At 40.6% G+C, this 23,369-nt stretch overlaps 1 protein-coding gene across 1 annotated transcript in view; it reads right to left on the reverse strand.

The window, feature by feature from the left end:
* LOC141069077 (melatonin receptor type 1B-like) overlaps nucleotides 1-23,369 on the reverse strand; it is a 204,849-nt gene that overhangs the window by 177,295 nt on the left and 4,185 nt on the right. The gene's annotated exons all lie outside the window — the stretch shown is intronic.

Consider the following 23,369-nt stretch of genomic DNA (forward strand, 5'->3'; position numbering starts at 1 on the left):
AGGAAAGAGGTAGACACGAAAGGTGGGTGGTAACAGTTGCTCTGATTGTATGGACCAGCCATAATGTTAGTGTGTAACAGTACAGACACAGAGAGCTAATGGATGCATAAAGCATGTGGGAACATGATGTGGGGAATCTGGTTATGGTAAAACTTTTGGCTGTGCCACACAGGGATAGATTAGGTTAATGTGTTGAGGCGATAGGCCAGTCTGAATAAATGAATTTTCAGGGCACGCTTAAAATTGTGGGGATTGGAGACTAATCGTATTGACCTGGGAAGTGCATTCCAAAGAATTGGCGCGGCACGTGTAAAGTCTTGGAGACGGGAGTGGGAGGTTCTGACTATTGAGGATACTAACCTCAGGTCATCTGCAGAACGGAGGGCGCGGGTAGGGTGGTATACTGAAACAAGGGAGGAGATGTAGGGTGGTGCTGAGCCATGGAGGGCTTTGTGGGTGAGGGTAATAAGTTTATACTGAATTCAGGAGTTGATGGGTAGCCAGTGTAATGACTGGCACAAGGTAGAGGCATCGGTGTAACGATTGGTGAGAAATATGATCCTGCCTGCAGCATTCAAAACAGATTGGAGAGGGGAGAGTTTGGTAAGAGGGAGACCGATTAGAAGAGAGTTACAATAGTCGAGACGAGAATGAATAAGAGACACAGTAAGAGTTTTTGCAGAGTCAAAAGTAAGAAAAGGTCGAATTCTAGAAATGTTTTTGAGGTGCAGATAACAAGAGCGAGTCAGTGATCGAATGTGGGGGGCAAAGGAAAGCTCGGAATCAAGTATGACCCCAAGACAGCGGGCATGTTGCTGGGGAGCAATAGTGGAGCCACACACAGAGATGGCAATGTTGGGTATAGTTACATTAGTAGAGGGAGGAAACATCAGGAGTTCAGTCTTTGACAGGTTCAGTTTCAGATATAGTGAGGACATGATGTTAGACACAGCGTTTAAACAATCGCCGGTGTTTTCTAGAAAGACTGGCGTGATATCAGGAGAGGAAGCGTATAATTAGGTGTCATTAGCATAGTGATGGTACTGGAAACCAAATCTACTGATTGTTTGACCAATAGGGGCAGTGTACAAGGCGAAGAAGAGGGGGCCTAGAACCGATCCTTGAGGAACCCCAACAGTAAGGGGAAGGTGAGAGGAGGAGGAACCGGCAAAAGATACAGTACAGGAGCGGTCAGAGAGATAGGAGGAGAACCAGGAGAGAACGGTGTCCTTGAGGCCAATGGAGCGGAGCATAGTGAGGAGGAGCTGATGATCCACAGTGTCGAATGCTGCAGAGAGATCCAAGAGAATTAGCATGGAGTAATGACCATTTGATTTAGCTGTTAGTAGATCATTAGAGACTTTAGTGAGGGCAGTTTCAGTAGAGTGTAAGGAGCAGAAACCGGATTGGAGAGGGTCAAGAAGAGAGTTATCAGAGAGATAGTGGATAAGATGGGAGTGGACCAGGCGTTCCAGGAGTTTAGAGATGAAGGGAAGATTAGAGACAGGTCTATAGTTAGCGGCACAGTTTTGGTCGAGGGATGTTTTTTTAAGTAGTGGATGTATGATGGCATGCTTAAATGAGGAGGGAAAGATACCAGAAGAGAGAGAGGTTACATATTTTAGTTAGGTGAGGGGTGACAGCAGGGGAAAGGGACTGGAGGAGATTTCCATGGGTCACTGATGCAAGTGGTTGGGTGAGAAGATGCAAGGAGCCTGCTTACTTCTTCTTCTGTGACTGGTTCAAAATCAGAGAGTGAGTTAGATGCAGTGGGGGAGGGAGAACAGTGCATGGTATGAGGGGATTGGGAGATAATTTCCTGTCGGATCTGGTCAATTTTTTCTTTGAAGTAATTGGCCAGATCGTCAGCTCGGAGCTCCGTGGTTGGGGCCTGTACTCTTGGGTTGAGTAGAGAATGTAAAGTGTCAAGAGAAGTTTCAGGTTATTGGACAGTGAGGTGATGAGGGTGTTGAAATAGGTTTGTTTGGAGAGGTGAAGAGCAGTGTTGTATGTTCTAAGCATAAACTTATAATGGATGAAATCTTTGTGTAGATTGGATTTTCTCCACAGACGTTCGGCGCACCCTGGAGCACCGCTGCAGGAAACGTGTTTGCACCGTGTGCCAGGGTTGTCGCCGTCTGTGTTGTGGTGTTCTATTTATAGCGGGTGCAAAATCATCCAGGGCACTTTGAAGTGTTTTATTGTAATGCTTCAGTGCAGAATCCGGACATGAGAGGGAGGAGATAGGGGCCAATGAAGACTGCAAGTTCTTCATAAGTTTCTGGGTGTTAATGGCCTGTATGTTTCTATAAGTATGGACAGTGGGGGTGACCTGAGCGGCCTGGCAGTTCTTGATAGAGAATGAAAGAAGATTGTGGTCAGAGAGCGGGAGAGGGGAGTTTGCAAAATCATCCACTGCACAATGCCGAGAGAAGACCAAGTCGAGGGAGTTTCCGTCTTCATGCGTTGGAGAATTACAGTAGTAAGCTGCGAAAGGCCAAACGAGGAGGTTAGAGATAAAAGGTGAGTAGCAGATGGGGAGAGGGAAAGAGCAATGGGGATGTTGAAATCTCCCATGATGACGGTAGGGATGTCACAGGAGAGAAAATGTGGAAGCCAAGTGGAAAAATGATCCAGGAACTGATGGGAGGGGCCAGGAGGACGATATACCACCGCCACTCGCATGGAGAAGGGGGTGTAGAGTCTGACAACATGGACCTCAAAAGAAGGGAAGACTAGTGAGGGTAGTTGAGGGATAACCTGAAAGGTACATTTTGGTGATAGAATCAGACCAACGACTCCACCTGCTCTATTGTCTGATCTTGGGGTATGAGAGAAGTGTAGTCCCCCGTATGAAAGAGCAGCAGCAGCGGTAGTGTCTGACTGCTGGATCCAGGTTTCCAGTGTTTATCTCCCTTTAGAGCTGGATTCACAGCTATACTGCTCAGTACTGATAATGTGCTACATATAGACAGAGCAGGAATTTCTCAGGATTGTGTGTGCTGTGTATGGGGAGATATCATAGCAGCCAGTTTGCAAAAGATAAATACCTATGAACCTAGTAGTTCTGCTCCACCTTCTGAGCCATCATATCACCCATCAGTTTAGGGCATCCGGACCATGTTGCTAGCCCACAGCAGAACACATTAGTAGCTGCAGTTCTACACAGTAAATTTAGGTTTACAAAGGCCTGATTTGCTGCAGATAATTCCACAGAAAATCTGAATCTGCAGGAAAATTCACAAATCCACATCATACAGATTTTGGTTACGGATTTGCCCTTACAAAAAAATAAAAAATCAATGGTGTTGCAGATTTTGCTGCACGGCGGCAGGTAATCTGCAGAAAAACCCACATTACATTAGTCCTGAAATTCCTTTGCGTTTGATGGGTAAAATGCGCACAAATCCATTCTCAAAGAGAAAATTACACACAGATCTTAATATCTGCATGTTCTTTCGAAAAATGTTTTGCAAATCTTATTTGCCTGCTACTGTACTATGCTGCGGATTTTATCTGCACAGATCTGCTGCTAAAATCCGCAGATTTTTCCTTCATCCTAATATAGCAAAAGGGGGTCGCCATGTCGGTTATAATTGAAGGATCACTGATGGTCTTAATGCTGGTAGCCTCACCAATCACGTGGATGGGGACCCAAAGTTCCCTGGGTGAATGAAGCATTAATGAGCATTTGTGACCACTTGTCAAATAAACGAGTGGTCCAGGACTAATTTTTTACTATGGACCAAAAGACTAACAGAGGCAACTACCTGCCTGCTCTGCTCAGCGCCGGCTCAGAGTGGTTAGCAATTGCTCTTGTCAGCGATTGAGCAGTTCGATGTCAACAGAGCAGCTCTTCTTCTTCCAAGCTGCTCAGTTAACAGTTCATGGTTGCCGATGTCTTGGTGATTGACAGACGGTCCTCTGCAGCTAGGCAGCGGGAAGCCAGCTGTCGATCAGCATGATGTCTTCAGTAACACCCTGGCAACAGAGCAGAGCGGAGGAGAAGCTGCTGCTCTGTCGACGTTATGTTAGCAGAGGTCACAGAATCGCCAGCAGGAGTGGTCCGTGACTGCTCTGTGCTGGCAGAGATCAGCGCCGGGCACAGCAGGCAGGTAATTAGCAACTACATGCCTGTTAGTTCTTAGGAGCAGAAATACACCAACGTCTTCCTACATGTACAGCCATAAAGCAAAACAACAACAGAACTCAAAAGAAAACTGCTTTAACACCGGCTAGAGTAAACAGTTAAAAATTCAGTTTATTGTAAATTCAAGAAAAAACTATAAGTAAAAGCATCAGATACCACAACACAAGAACAGAACATTAGGTGGGCACACCCCAGAATAAAAGAGTAAATAGTCCTGGTGTAAATCTCACATACAGGAGAGTATTACCATAGATACTCTAAGTATAAATACTAGATCAGTCCAATATACATAACTTAGTAGCAATCATAATAAGAAAAATAGAAATCACAGATTCCAGGTAAAGACACATTTCATTTTGCACTAAGCTCTGTAATGTAACGACAGGGGGACCCCTGGACGAAGCATTTTCAAGCAAAACGCGCGTCGGGTGTGGTGGGTCCCAGCATATTGTCCTAAGGTAATTGTACCTCTCAGTCCTGATATGAGATAATGGGCTTCTGACTGCATTGCACTATCCTGTACCTTTTATACACTATGTATACAGTATATCTACAATTATACATACAGGACTGATGCATGAACGTGAGTCCAGCACTCGGTACTCCCACACTCATCAGTCCGGCACTAGTGGCTGTGAACTCAGGTAACCATCTGAGCAGCTGTGAGGCCCAGAAATCTTAATGGAGACATTTAGGGAAACTTTAAGGTTACTGGAGTTTCCAGCTTGGAGGCTGTGAAGCAAGGTTACCTTGGGTGTTCATTTTACTATTATTGTTATTAAATAAATAAATAAATGAAAACAAAATGGGGTCCCCCCCTATTTTAATAACCAGCTGTGGGCAGGAGTTATTATTGTGTGAAGGGCCCAATATCCATATAGCTTCCCAGGCTATTAATATCCTGTGGTGGTGATGTAGAGAAATTAAGCAGGTTCACTAACTGATCGCCGAGGTCTAAGTGATCTGCTTCTTTTTGGGAGGACCTTTCTAACCAATTGCAATTTCTCAAAGTGTACAACTACATTTAAACAATTAATAAAATCAGAGCACCATTAATTCCAACATGTTCCCCTTTAAATATTTCAATTTATTGCATTAGACTGAGCTACCGAGGGGGGATATACTCTGTACGGAAAAAATAATCGCCTGATATTTTTACATCTCTGGATTTTAATTAACATCCAGCGCTCTGCGCTTCGCTAGAATATCAAACACGGTGTATTATTTAATAAAACATAGATCCTTATCGAGGCAGCAACTCCAGGGAAGCGAAACACCTGTTTACAGCCATGTAACGCCATCAATTCTTCCTGCTGATATCAATCCAATGCATATCCCTGTCACTTTTACACAGATGTAGCAGAGTTGAGTTTGCCATCAGGCTGCTTCATGTATACAAGGATTACTTATCAGCCTATCACACTACCTGAAATCCTGTTCATAGACATAACACATTGTAGCATCGCCCTGAAATTATCAATCATGCCTGCTTAATTTACAACCTTAGCACTGCTACATCTATCCCTTAAGCTGGAGATAGATAGATATGAGATAGATAGATAGATAGATAGATGAAAAGCCTGCAATTCAGCAGCTGTGTACAGTAAAATCAAAGCAGGACCTGACAAGATAGAATAGATACATTACATACACTATACACACACAGAATAGAATAGATATATAGATGTCAGTTACAAATACAATTAGTACAGTGTATGTGCAGCTTTCTGTACATGTATTTAATTAATAAATGATTATTTTTCTGAAAAAAATTGCGTGGGCTCCCTCATAATTTTCTTAACCAGCAGAGGGAAAGCCGACAGCTGGGGTCAGATATTTATAGCCTGGGAAGGGTGTAATACCCATGGAGGTTCCCAGGCTATTAATATCAGCTCACAGCTGTATACTTAGCCTTTACTGGTTATAAGAATGGGGGGCTCCCCAAGAATAAAATGATGCAGGGTCCCCCTATAATTAATAACCAGCAAAGGCTATGCAATGGCAATGGGGTTGGGGGCCCAGATCTGCACAGGGGCCCAGCAGTGGATTCCTCTGTTACCCTGTGGGCCAGTCTGCACATGGTTGAGGTCACCTTGATATTGTCAGGTGACATGAAGCCCATAGGTTAGTAACTGAGAGGTGTCTACAGGATGACCCCATTACTAACTCCATAGTCATATTATTATATAAAAATACTCACACCAAGAGTAAAGTCCTTTAGCTGCAACTGGTACTATTACTGCAACTGGTGTTACTGCTGCAACTGGTACTACTACTGCAAATGCTACAACTACTGCAACTGGTACTACTACTTCAACTGGTACCTCTGATGCAAGTGGTACTACTACTGCAAATCCTACTACTACTGCAACTGGTACTATTACTGCAACTGGTACTACTACTACAAATGCTACTACTACTGCAACTAGTACTACTACAACTATTACTGCAACTGGTACTACTACTACAAATGCTACTACTACTGCGACTGGTACTACTCCAACTATTACTGCAACTGGTATTACTACTGCAACTGGTACTACTACTACTACAAATGCTACTACTACGGCATCTGGTACTACTACAACTATTACTGCAACTGGTACTACTACTGCAACTGGTACTACTACTACTACTACTACAAATGCTACTACTACGGCATCTGGTACTACTACAACTATTACTGCAACTGGTACTACTACTGCAACTGGTACTACTATAACTATTACTGCAAATGGTACTATTACTGCAACTGGTACTACTACTACAAATGCTACTGCTACTGGAACTGGTACTACTACAACTATTACTGCAACTGGTACTACTACTGCAAATGCTACTACTACTGCAACTGGTACCTCTGCTGCAACTGGTACTATTACAGCAACTGGTACTACTACTACAAATGCTGCTACTACTGCAACTGGTACTACTACAACTATTACTGCAACTGGTACTATTACTGCAACTGGTACTACTACTACAAATGCTACTACTACTGCATCTGGTACTACTACAACTATTACTGCAACTGGTACTACTACTGCAACTGGTACTACTACTAAAAATGCAACTACTACTGCAACTGGTACTACTACAACTATTACTGCAACTGGTACTACTACTGCAAATGCTACTACTACTGCAACTGGTACTACTACTGCAACTGGTACTACTACTACAAATGCTACTACAACTGCAACTGGTACTTCTACTGCAACTGGTACTACTACAACTATTACTGCAACTGGTACTATTACTGCAACTGGTACTACTACTACAAATGCTACTACTACTGCATCTGGTACTACTACAACTATTACTGCAACTGGTACTACTACTGCAACTGGTACTACTACTGCAACTGGTACTACTACTACAAATGCTACTACTACTGCAACTGGTACTACTACTGCAACTGGTACTACTACAACTATTACTGCAACTGGTACTACTACTGCAACTGGTACTACTACTGCAACTGGTACTACTACAACTATTACTGCAACTGGTACTACTACTGCAACTGGTACTACTACTACAAATGCTACTACTACGGCATCTGGTACTACTACAACTATTACTGCAACTGGTACTACTACTGCAACTGGTACTACTACTACTACTACAAATGCTACTACTACGGCATCTGGTACTACTACAACTATTACTGCAACTGGTACTACTACTGCAACTGGTACTACTATAACTATTACCGCAAATGGTACTATTACTGCAACTGGTACTACTACTACAAATGCTACTGCTACTGCAACTGGTACTACTACAACTATTACTGCAACTGGTACTATTACTGCAACTGGTACTACTACTGCAAATGCTACTACTACTGCAACTGGTACCTCTGCTGCAACTGGTACTATTACAGCAACTGGTACTACTACTACAAATGCTACTACTACTGCAACTGGTACTACTACAACTATTACTGCAACTGGTACTATTACTGCAACTGGTACTACTACTACAAATGCTACTACTACTGCATCTGGTACTACTACAACTATTACTGCAACTGGTACTACTACTGCAACTGGTACTACTACTAAAAATGCAACTACTACTGCAACTGGTACTACTACAACTATTACTGCAACTGGTACTACTACTGCAAATGCTACTACTACTGCAACTGGTACTACTACTGCAACTGGTACTACTACTACAAATGCTACTACTACTGCAACTGGTACTTCTACTGCAACTGGTACTACTACAACTATTACTGCAACTGGTACTATTACTGCAACTGGTACTACTACTACAAATGCTACTACTACTGCATCTGGTACTACTACAACTATTACTGCAACTGGTACTACTACTGCAACTGGTACTACTACTGCAACTGGTACTACTACTACAAATGCTACTACTACTGCAACTGGTACTACTACTGCAACTGGTACTACTACTACAAATGCTACTACTACTGCAACTGGTACTACTACTGCAACTGGTACTACTACAACTATTACTGCAACTGGTACTATTACTGAAACTGGTACTACTACTACAAATGCTACTACTACTGCATCTGGTACTACTACAACTATTACTGCAACTGGTACTACTACTGCAACTGGTACTACTACTACAAATGCTACTACTTCAACTGGGACTACTACTACAACAAGTACTACTACAACTATAACTGCAACTGGTACTATTACTGCAACTGGTACTACTACTACAAATGCTACTACTACTGCATCTTGTACTACTACAACTATTACTGCAAGTGGTACTACTACTGCAACTGGTACTACTACTACAAATGCTACTACTACTGCAACTGGTACTACTACTGCAACTGGTACAACTACAACTATTACTGCAACTGGTACTATTACTGCAACTGGTACTACTACTGCACATGCTACTACTACTGCATCTGGTACTACTACAACTATTACTGCAATTGGTACTACTACTGCAAATGCTACTACTACTGCAACTGGTACCTTTGCTGCAACTGGTACCTCTGTTGCAACTGGTACTATTACAGCAACTGGTACTACTACTACAAATGCTACTACTACTGCAACTGGTACTACTACAACTATTACTGCAACTGGTACTATTACAGCAACTGGTACTACTACTGCAAATGCTACTACTACTGCAACTGGTACTACTACAACTATTACTGCAACTGGTACTACTACTGCAACTGGTACTACTACTACAAATGCTACTACTACTGCAACTGGTGCTACTACTGCAACTGGTACTACTACTGCAACTGGTACTACTACAACTATTACTGCAACTGGTACTACTACTACAAATGCTACTACTACTACTACTACTGCAACTGGTACTACTACTGCAACTGGTACTACTACAACTATTACTGCAACTGGTACTGTTACTGCAACTGGTACTACTACTACAAATGCTACTACTACTGCATCTGGTACTACTACAACTATTACTGCAACTGGTACTACTACTACAAATGCAACTACTACTGCAACTGGTACTACTACAACTATTACTGCAACTGGTACTACTACTGCAAATGCTACTACTACTGCAACTGGTACTACTACTGCAACTGGTACTACTACTACAAATGCTACTACTACTGCAACTGGTACTACTACTGCAACTGGTACTACTACTGCAAATGCTACTACTACTGCAACTGGTACTATTACTGCAACTGGTACTACTACTACAAATGCTACTACTACTGCATCTGGTAATACTACAACTATTACTGCAACTGGTACTACTACTGCAACTGGTACTAATACTACAAATGCTACTACTACTGCAACTGGTACTACTACAACTATTACTGCAACTGGTACTACTACTACAAATGCTACTACTACTACTACTACTACTGCAACTGGTACTACTACTGCAACTGGTACTACTACAACTATTACTGCAACTCGTACTATTACTGCAACTGGTACTACTACTACAAATGCTACTACTACTGCATCTGGTACTACTACAACTATTACTGCAACTGGTACTACTACTACAAATGCAACTACTACTGCAACTGGTACTACTACAACTATTACTGCAACTGGTACTACTACTGCAAATGCTACTACTACTGCAACTGGTACTACTACTGCAACTGGTACTACTACTACAAATGCTACTACTACTGCAACTGGTACTACTACTGCAACTGGTACTACTACTGCAAATGCTACTACTACTGCAACTGGTACTATTACTGCAACTGGTACTACTACTACAAATGCTACTACTACTGCATCTGGTAATACTACAACTATTACTGCAACTGGTACTACTACTGCAACTGGTACTAACACTACAAATGCTACTACTACTGCAACTGGTACTACTACAACTATTACTGCAACTGGTACTACTACTGCAAATGCTACTACTACTGCAACTGGTACCTCTGCTGCAACTGGTACTATTACAGCAACTGGTACTACTACTACAAATGCTACTACTACTGCAACTGGTACTACTACAACTATTACTGCAACTGGTACTATTACAGCAACTGGTACTACTACTGCAAATGCTACTACTACTGCAACTGGTACTACTACAACTATTACTGCAACTGGTACTATTACTGCAACTGGTACTACTACTACAAATGCTACTACTACTGCATCTGGTACTACTACAACTATTACTGCAACTGGTACTACTACTACAAATGCAACTACTACTGCAACTGGTACTACTACAACTATTACTGCAACTGGTACTACTACTGCAAATGCTACTACTACTGCAACTGGTACTACTACTGCAACTGGTACTACTACTACAAATGCTACTACTACTGCAACTGGTACTACTACTGCAACTGGTACTACTACTACAAATGCTACTACTACTGCAACTGGTACTATTGCTGCAACTGGTACTACTACTACAAATGCTACTACTACTGCATCTGGTACTACTACAACTATTACTGCAACTGGTACTTCTACTGCAACTGGTACTAATACTACAAATGCTACTACTACTGCAACTGGTACTACTACAACTATTACTGCAACTGGTACTACTACTGCAAATGCTACTACTACTGCAACTGGTACCTCTGCTGCAACTGGTACCTCTGTTGCAACTGGTACTATTACAGCAACTGGTACTACTACTACAAATGCTACTACTACTGCAACTGGTACTACTACAACTATTACTGCAACTGGTACTATTACAGCAACTGGTACTACTACTGCAAATGCTACTACTACTACTGCAACTGGTACTACTACAACTATTACTGCAACTGGTACTACTACTGCAACTGGTACTACTACTACAAATGCTACTACTACTGCAACTGGTGCTACTACTGCAACTGGTACTACTACTGCAACTGGTACTACTACAACTATTACTGCAACTGGTACTACTACTGCAACTGGTACTACTACTACAAATGCTACTACTACTACTGCAACTGGTACTACTACTGCAACTGGTACTACTACAACTATTACTGCAACTGGTACTATTACTGCAACTGGTACTACTACTACAAATGCTACTACTACTGCATCTGGTACTACTACAACTATTACTGCAACTGGTACTACTACTACAAATGCAACTACTACTGCAACTGGTACTACTACAACTATTACTGCAACTGGTACTACTACTGCAAATGCTACTACTACTGCAACTGGTACTACTACTGCAACTGGTACTACTACTACAAATGCTACTACTACTGCAACTGGTACTACTACTGCAACTGGTACTACTACTACAAATGCTACTACTACTGCAACTGGTACTACTACTGCAACTGGTACTACTACAACTATTACTGCAACTGGTACTATTACTGCAACTGGTACTACTACTACAAATGCTACTACTACTGCATCTGGTACTACTACAACTATTACTGCAACTGGTACTACTACTGCAACTGGTACTAATACTACAAATGCTACTACTGCTGCAACTGGTACTACTACAACTATTACTGCAACTGGTACTACTACTGCAAATGCTACTACTACTGCAACTGGTACCTCTGCTGCAACTGGTACTACTACTACAAATGCTACTACTACTGCAACTGGTACTACTACAACTATTACTGCAACTGGTACTACTACTGCAACTGGTACTACTACTACAAATGCTACTACTACTGCAACTGGTACTACTACAACTATTACTGCAACTGGTACTACTACTGCAACTGGTACTACTACTACAAATGCTACTACTGCAACTGGTGCTACTACTGCAACTGGTACTACTACTGCAACTGGTACTACTACAACTATTACTGCAACTGGTACTACTACTACAAATGCTACTACTACTGCAACTGGTACTACTACAACTATTACTGCAACTGGTACTATTACTGCAACTGGTACTACTACTACAAATGCTACTACTACTGCAACTGGTACTACTACAACTATTACTGCAACTGGTACTACTACTGCAACTGATACTACTACTACAAATGCTACTACTACTGCAACTGGTGCTACTACTGCAACTGGTACTACTACTGCAACTGGTACTACTACAACTATTACTGCAACTGGTACTATTACTGCAACTGGTACTACTACTACAAATGATACTACTACTGCAACTGGTACTACTACAACTATTACTGCAACTGGTACTACTACTGCAACTGGTACTACTACTACAAATGCTACTACTACTGCAACTGGTGCTACTACTGCAACTGGTACTACTACTGCAACTGGTACTACTACAACTATTACTGCAACTGGTACTACTACTGCAACTGGTACTACTACTACAAATGCTACTACTACTACTGCAACTGGTACTACTACTGCAACTGGTACTACTACAACTATTACTGCAACTGGTACTATTACTGCAACTGGTACTACTACTACAAATGCTACTACTACTGCATCTGGTACTACTACAACTATTACTGCAACTGGTACTACTACTACAAATGCAACTACTACTGCAACTGGTACTACTACAACTATTACTGCAACTGGTACTACTACTGCAAATGCTACTACTACTGCAACTGATACTACTACTGCAACTGGTACTACTACTACAAATGCTACTACTACTGCAACTGGTACTACTACTGCAACTGGTACTACTACTACAAATGCTACTACTACTGCAACTGGTACTACTACTGCAACTGGTACTACTACAACTATTACTGCAACTGGTACTATTACTACAACTGGTACTACTACTACAAATGCTACTACTACTGCATCTGGTACTACTACAACTATTACTGCAACTGGTACTACTACTGCAACTGGTACTAATACTACAAATGCTACTACTACTGCAACTGGTACCACTACAACTATTACTGCAACTGGTACTACTACTGCAAATGCTACTACTACTGCAACTGGTACCTCTGCTGCAATTGGTACCTCTGCTGCAACTGGTACTACTACTACAAATGCTACTACTACTGCAACTGGTACTACTACAACTATTACTGCAACTGGTACTACTACTGCAACTGGTACTGCTACTACAAATGCTACTACTGCAACTGGTGCTACTACTGCAACTGGTACTACTACTGCAACTGGTACTACTACAACTATTACTGCAACTGGTACTACTACTACAAATGCTACTACTACTGCAACTGGTACTACTACAACTATTACTGCAACTGGTACTATTACTGCAACTGGTACTACTACTACAAATGCTACTACTACTGCAACTGGTACTACTACAACTATTACTGCAACTGGTACTACTACTGCAACTGGTACTACTACTACAAATGCTACTACTACTACTGCAACTGGTACTACTACTGCAACTGGTACTACTACAACTATTACTGCAATTGCTACTATTACTGCAACTGGTACTACTACTACAAATGCTACTACTACTGCATCTGGTACTACTACAACTATTACTGCAACTGGTACTACTACTGCAACTGGTACTACTACTACAAATGCTACTACTACTGCAACTGGTACTACTACAACTATTACTGCAACTGGTACTACTACTGCAAATGCTACTGCTACTGCAACTGGTACTACTACAACTATTACTGCAACTGGTACTACTACTGCAAATGCTACTACTACTGCAACTGGTACTACTACTGCAACTGGTACTACTACAACTATTACTGCAACTGGTACTACTACTGCAAATGCTACTACTACTGCAACTGGTACTATTACAGCAACTGGTACTACTACTGCAAATGCTACTACTACTGCATCTAGTACTACTACTGCAACTGGTACTACTACTGCAACTGGTACTACTACTACAAATGCTACTACTACTGCAACTGGTACTACTACTGCAACTGGTACTACTACTACAAATGCTACTACTACTGCAACTGGTACTATTACAGCAACTGGTACTACTACTGCAAATGCTACTACTACTGCAACTGGTACTATTACAGCAACTGGTACTACTACTGCAAATGCTACTACTACTGCAACTGGTACTACTACTGCAACTGGTACTACTACTACAAATGCTACTACTACTGCAACTGGTACTACTACTGCAACTGGTACTATTACAGCAACTGGTACTACTACTGCAAATGCTACTACTACTGCAACTGGTACTATTACAGCAACTGGTACTACTACTACAAATGCTACTACTACTGCAACTGGTACTACTACTGCAACTGGTACTACTACTACAAATGCTACTACTACTGCAACTGGTACTAGTACAACTATTACTGCAACTGGTACTACTACTGCAACTGGTACTACTACTAATACAAATGCTACTACTACTGCAACTGGTACTAGTACAACTATTACTGCAACTGGTACTACTACTGCAACTGGTACTACTACTACAAATGATACTACTACTGCAACTGGTACTACTACAACTATTACTGCAACTGGTATTACTACTGCAACTGGTACTACTACTACAAATGCTACTACTACTACTGCAACTGGTACTACTACTGCAACTGGTACTACTACAACTATTACTGCAACTGGTACTATTACTGCAACTGGTACTACTACTACAAATGCTACTACTACTGCATCTGGTACTACTACAACTATTACTGCAACTGGTACTACTACTACAAATGCAACTACTACTGCAACTGGTACTACTACAACTATTACTGCAACTGGTACTACTACTGCAAATGCTACTACTACTGCAACTGGTACCTCTGCTGCAACTGGTACTACTACTACAAATGCTACTACTACTGCAACTGGTACTACTACAACTATTACTGCAACTGGTACTACTACTGCAACTGGTACTACTACTACAAATGCTACTACTACTGCAACTGGTACTACTACAACTATTACTGCAACTGGTACTACTACTGCAACTGGTACTACTACTACAAATGCTACTACTGCAACTGGTGCTACTACTGCAACTGGTACTACTACTGCAACTGGTACTACTACAACTATTACTGCAACTGGTACTACTACTACAAATGCTACTACTACTGCAACTGGTACTACTACAACTATTACTGCAACTGGTACTATTACTGCAACTGGTACTACTACTACAAATGCTACTACTACTGCAACTGGTACTACTACAACTATTACTGCAACTGGTACTACTACTGCAACTGATACTACTACTACAAATGCTACTACTACTGCAACTGGTGCTACTACTGCAACTGGTACTACTACTGCAACTGGTACTACTACAACTATTACTGCAACTGGTACTATTACTGCAACTGGTACTACTACTACAAATGATACTACTACTGCAACTGGTACTACTACAACTATTACTGCAACTGGTACTACTACTGCAACTGGTACTACTACTACAAATGCTACTACTACTGCAACTGGTGCTACTACTGCAACTGGTACTACTACTGCAACTGGTACTACTACAACTATTACTGCAACTGGTACTACTACTGCAACTGGTACTACTACTACAAATGCTACTACTACTACTGCAACTGGTACTACTACTGCAACTGGTACTACTACAACTATTACTGCAACTGGTACTATTACTGCAACTGGTACTACTACTACAAATGCTACTACTACTGCATCTGGTACTACTACAACTATTACTGCAACTGGTACTACTACTACAAATGCAACTACTACTGCAACTGGTACTACTACAACTATTACTGCAACTGGTACTACTACTGCAAATGCTACTACTACTGCAACTGATACTACTACTGCAACTGGTACTACTACTACAAATGCTACTACTACTGCAACTGGTACTACTACTGCAACTGGTACTACTACTACAAATGCTACTACTACTGCAACTGGTACTACTACTGCAACTGGTACTACTACAACTATTACTGCAACTGGTACTATTACTACAACTGGTACTACTACTACAAATGCTACTACTACTGCATCTGGTACTACTACAACTATTACTGCAACTGGTACTACTACTGCAACTGGTACTAATACTACAAATGCTACTACTACTGCAACTGGTACCACTACAACTATTACTGCAACTGGTACTACTACTGCAAATGCTACTACTACTGCAACTGGTACCTCTGCTGCAATTGGTACCTCTGCTGCAACTGGTACTACTACTACAAATGCTACTACTACTGCAACTGGTACTACTACAACTATTACTGCAACTGGTACTACTACTGCAACTGGTACTGCTACTACAAATGCTACTACTGCAACTGGTGCTACTACTGCAACTGGTACTACTACTGCAACTGGTACTACTACAACTATTACTGCAACTGGTACTACTACTACAAATGCTACTACTACTGCAACTGGTACTACTACAACTATTACTGCAACTGGTACTATTACTGCAACTGGTACTACTACTACAAATGCTACTACTACTGCAACTGGTACTACTACAACTATTACTGCAACTGGTACTACTACTGCAACTGGTACTACTACTACAAATGCTACTACTACTACTGCAACTGGTACTACTACTGCAACTGGTACTACTACAACTATTACTGCAATTGCTACTATTACTGCAACTGGTACTACTACTACAAATGCTACTACTACTGCATCTGGTACTACTACAACTATTACTGCAACTGGTACTACTACTGCAACTGGTACTACTACTACAAATGCTACTACTACTGCAACTGGTACTACTACAACTATTACTGCAACTGGTACTACTACTGCAAATGCTACTGCTACTGCAACTGGTACTACTACAACTATTACTGCAACTGGTACTACTACTGCAAATGCTACTACTACTGCAACTGGTACTACTACTGCAACTGGTACTACTACAACTATTACTGCAACTGGTACTACTACTGCAAATGCTACTACTACTGCAACTGGTACTATTACAGCAACTGGTACTACTACTGCAAATGCTACTACTACTGCATCTAGTACTACTACTGCAACTGGTACTACTACTGCAACTGGTACTACTACTACAAATGCTACTACTACTGCAACTGGTACTACTACTGCAACTGGTACTACTACTACAAATGCTACTACTACTGCAACTGGTACTATTACAGCAACTGGTACTACTACTGCAAATGCTACTACTACTGCAACTGGTACTATTACAGCAACTGGTACTACTACTGCAAATGCTACTACTACTGCAACTGGTACTACTACTGCAACTGGTACTACTACTACAAATGCTACTACTACTGCAACTGGTACTACTACTGCAACTGGTACTATTACAGCAACTGGTACTACTACTGCAAATGCTACTACTACTGCAACTGGTACTATTACAGCAACTGGTACTACTACTACAAATGCTACTACTACTGCAACTGGTACTACTACTGCAACTGGTACTACTACTACAAATGCTACTACTACTGCAACTGGTACTAGTACAACTATTACTGCAACTGGTACTACTACTGCAACTGGTACTACTACTAATACAAATGCTACTACTACTGCAACTGGTACTAGTACAACTATTACTGCAACTGGTACTACTACTGCAACTGGTACTACTACTACAAATGATACTACTACTGCAACTGGTACTACTACAACTATTACTGCAACTGGTATTACTACTGCAACTGGTACTACTACTACAAATGCTACTACTACTACTGCAACTGGTACTACTACTGCAACTGGTACTACTACAACTATTACTGCAACTGGTACTATTACTGCAACTGGTACTACTACTACAAATGCTACTACTACTGCATCTGGTACTACTACAACTATTACTGCAACTGGTACTACTACTACAAATGCAACTACTACTGCAACTGGTACTACTACAACTATTACTGCAACTGGTACTACTACTGCAAATGCTACTACTACTGCAACTGATACTACTACTGCAACTGGTACTACTACTACAAATGCTACTACTACTGCAACTGGTACTACTACTGCAACTGGTACTACTACTACAAATGCTACTACTACTGCAACTGGTACTACTACTGCAACTGGTACTACTACAACTATTACTGCAACTGGTACTATTACTACAACTGGTACTACTACTACAAATGCTACTACTACTGCATCTGGTACTACTACAACTATTACTGCAACTGGTACTACTACTGCAACTGGTACTAATACTACAAATGCTACTACTACTGCAACTGGTACCACTACAACTATTACTGCAACTGGTACTACTACTGCAAATGCTACTACTACTGCAACTGGTACCTCTGCTGCAATTGGTACCTCTGCTGCAACTGGTACTACTACTACAAATGCTACTACTACTGCAACTGGTACTACTACAACTATTACTGCAACTGGTACTACTACTGCAACTGGTACTGCTACTACAAATGCTACTACTGCAACTGGTGCTACTACTGCAACTGGTACTACTACTGCAACTGGTACTACTACAACTATTACTGCAACTGGTACTACTACTACAAATGCTACTACTACTGCAACTGGTACTACTACAACTATTACTGCAACTGGTACTATTACTGCAACTGGTACTACTACTACAAATGCTACTACTACTGCAACTGGTACTACTACAACTATTACTGCAACTGGTACTACTACTGCAACTGGTACTACTACTACAAATGCTACTACTACTACTGCAACTGGTACTACTACTGCAACTGGTACTACTACAACTATTACTGCAATTGCTACTATTACTGCAACTGGTACTACTACTACAAATGCTACTACTACTGCATCTGGTACTACTACAACTATTACTGCAACTGGTACTACTACTGCAACTGGTACTACTACTACAAATGCTACTACTACTGCAACTGGTACTACTACAACTATTACTGCAACTGGTACTACTACTGCAAATGCTACTGCTACTGCAACTGGTACTACTACAACTATTACTGCAACTGGTACTACTACTGCAAATGCTACTACTACTGCAACTGGTACTACTACTGCAACTGGTACTACTACAACTATTACTGCAACTGGTACTACTACTGCAAATGCTACTACTACTGCAACTGGTACTATTACAGCAACTGGTACTACTACTGCAAATGCTACTACTACTGCATCTAGTACTACTACTGCAACTGGTACTACTACTGCAACTGGTACTACTACTACAAATGCTACTACTACTGCAACTGGTACTACTACTGCAACTGGTACTACTACTACAAATGCTACTACTACTGCAACTGGTACTATTACAGCAACTGGTACTACTACTGCAAATGCTACTACTACTGCAACTGGTACTATTACAGCAACTGGTACTACTACTGCAAATGCTACTACTACTGCAACTGGTACTACTACTGCAACTGGTACTACTACTACAAATGCTACTACTACTGCAACTGGTACTACTACTGCAACTGGTACTATTACAGCAACTGGTACTACTACTGCAAATGCTACTACTACTGCAACTGGTACTATTACAGCAACTGGTACTACTACTACAAATGCTACTACTACTGCAACTGGTACTACTACTGCAATTGGTACTACTACTACAAATGCTACTACTACTGCAACTGGTACTACTACTAATACAAATGCTACTACTACTGCAACTGGTACTAGTACAACTATTACTGCAACTGGTACTACTACTGCAACTGGTATTCCTGCAACAACTACTGCTGCCACTACTACTGCAGCAACTGGTGTCACTATATACTACTGTATTTGATACTGCTACTGTTGCTTCTGCATCTACTACTGTTACTTCTCCACCTACAGTGCTATATACAGAAGATATTAGAGACTAATGCTATACACAGTTGATATTACAGACTAACGCTATATACAGATATTACAGACTAGCGCTATATACAGATTATATTACAGACTAGTGCTACATACAGAAGATATTAGAGACTAATGCTATATAGAGATGATATAACAGACTAGTGCTATACATAAAGAACCTACAAATGACAAAATGAGACAAAACCCTGCTGTAATTAAATAAAAAACAAAAGTGCATTTAAGTAATACTGTATTTGATCACACAGCATAAAAGCCGTCCCACCATCGACAAGGTGACTCTGTGGTCGGGGCGGTCCTACACTGTCTAATGTTAAAAACCTTGTTCACACACTGACGTCAACTCTGACACATGGTAAGGTTTTTAATATTAGACAGTGTAGGACCATCCTGATCAGAGTCACCTTGTCGATGGTGGCTTTTATGCTATATTTGATCAAATACAGTCTAATAGCACTTTTGCTTTTTATTTATTTAGTTACAGCAGGGTTTTTCTATTTTTGTCTCGTGTAGGTTTTGTATGCTTTTTGGCCATGTGAACATGCGTTTATGTGCTGCATGTGTACCAACTCAAACCAAGCTCAATTTTTGTGTTTTATATTTTTTTTAGTGCTATATACTGATAATATTATAGACTAGTGCTATATATGGAGGATATTACAGAATAATGATATATACAGATGATATTACGGACTAGTGCTATGAACAGTTATTAAAAACTAGTGCTACATACAGATATTACAGACCAGAGCTATATACAGAATATATTACAGACTAGCGCTGTATACAGATATTAACGACTATTGTTAAATACAGATAGTACAGACCAGCCCTAAATACAGATGATATTACAGACTAGCGCTATATACAGATGATATCACAGGTCAGTGCTATATGCAACCATATATAGATATTATAGAACAGTATTATATACAGAGGATATTATAGACTAGTGCTATATACAGATATTACAGATTGCAGCTATATATAGATATTACAGACCAGTACTATAGACAGAGGATATTACATACTAGTACTATATACAGATGATATTACAGACTATTAACATATACAGATATTACACACTACTGCTAGATACAGGTATTACAGACTAGTGCTATGTACAGATGATATTACATATTAGTGCTATATACAGAAGAGATTTCAGACCAATGCTATACACAGATATTACAGACTAGTGCTGAATACAGATTATATTAAAGACTGGTACTATGTACAGATATTTCTAACAGTGCTATATACAGGTAATATTGCGGACTAAGGCTAAGTAAAGATGATATTACAGACTAGTGCTATACACAGATACTACAGACTAATATTAAATACAGATGATATTATAAACCAATGCTATATACAGATATTACAGACTAGCGCTATATACAGAGGATATTACAGACCAATGATATATACTGATAATATAGACCAGTGCTATATACAGAGGATACCACAGACCAGCGCTATATACAGAGGATATTACAGACCAGCGCTATATACAGAGGATATTACAGACCAGTATTATATACTGATATTACAGACCAGTGCTATATATACAGAGGATATTACAGACCAGTGCTATATACTGAGGATATTACAGACCAGTGATATATACAGAGGATATTACAGACCAGCGCTATATACAGAGGATATTACAGACCAGTGCTTTATACAGAGGATATTACAGACCAGCGCTATATACTGAGGATATTACAGACCAGTGCTATACACAGAGGATATTACAGACCAGCGCTATATACAGAGGATATTACAGACCAGCGCTATATACTGAGGATATTACAGACCAGCGCTATATACAGAGGATATTACAGACCAGCGCTATATACAGAGGATATTACAGACCAGTGCTATATACAGAGGATATTACAGACCAGCGCTATATACTGAGGATATTACAGACCAGCGCTATATACAGAGGATATTACAGACCAGCGCTATATACAGAGGATATTACAGACCAGCGCTATATACAGAGGATATTACAGACCAGCGCTATATACAGAGGATATTACAGACCAGCGCTATATACTGAGGATATTACAGACCAGTGCTATATACTGAGGATATTACAGACCAGTGCTATATACTGACGATATTACAGACCAATGCTATATACTGAGGATATTACAGACCAGTGCTATATAGTGAGGATATTACAGACCAGCGCTATATACAGAGGATATTACAGACCAGCGCTATATATTGAGGATATTACAGACCAGCGCTATATACTGAGGATATTACAGACCAGCGCTATATACTGAGGATATTACAGACCAGTGCTATATACAGAGGATATTACAGACCAGTGCTATATACAGAGGATATTACAGACCAGTGCTATATACAGAGGATATTACAGACCAGTGCTATATACAGAGGATATTACAGACCAGTGCTATATACTGAGGATATTACAGACCAGTGCTATACACAGAGGATATTACAGACCAGTGCTATATACAGAGGATATTACAGACCAGTGCTATATACAGAGGATATTACAGACCAGCGCTATATACTGAGGATATTACAGACCAGTGCTATATACAGAGGATATTACAGACCAGTGCTATACACAGAGGATATTACAGACCAGCGCTATACACAGAGGATATTACAGACCAGCGCTATATACTGAGGATATTACAGACCAGTGCTATATACAGAGGATATTACAGACCAGTGCTATATACAGAGGATATTACAGACCAGTGCTATATACAGAGGATATTACAGACCAGTGCTATATACTGAGGATATTACAGACCAGCGCTATACACAGAGGATATTACAGACCAGCGCTATATACTGAGGATATTACAGACCAGTGCTATATACTGAGGATATTACAGACCAGTGCTATATACAGAGGATATTACAGACCAGTGCTATATACAGAGGATATTACAGAC

This window comes from Dendrobates tinctorius, unplaced genomic scaffold (genome assembly GCF_039654945.1).
Source record: "Dendrobates tinctorius isolate UK_male_01 unplaced genomic scaffold, ASM3965494v1 ptg000256l, whole genome shotgun sequence".
Classification (NCBI taxonomy): Eukaryota; Metazoa; Chordata; class Amphibia; order Anura; family Dendrobatidae; genus Dendrobates; species Dendrobates tinctorius.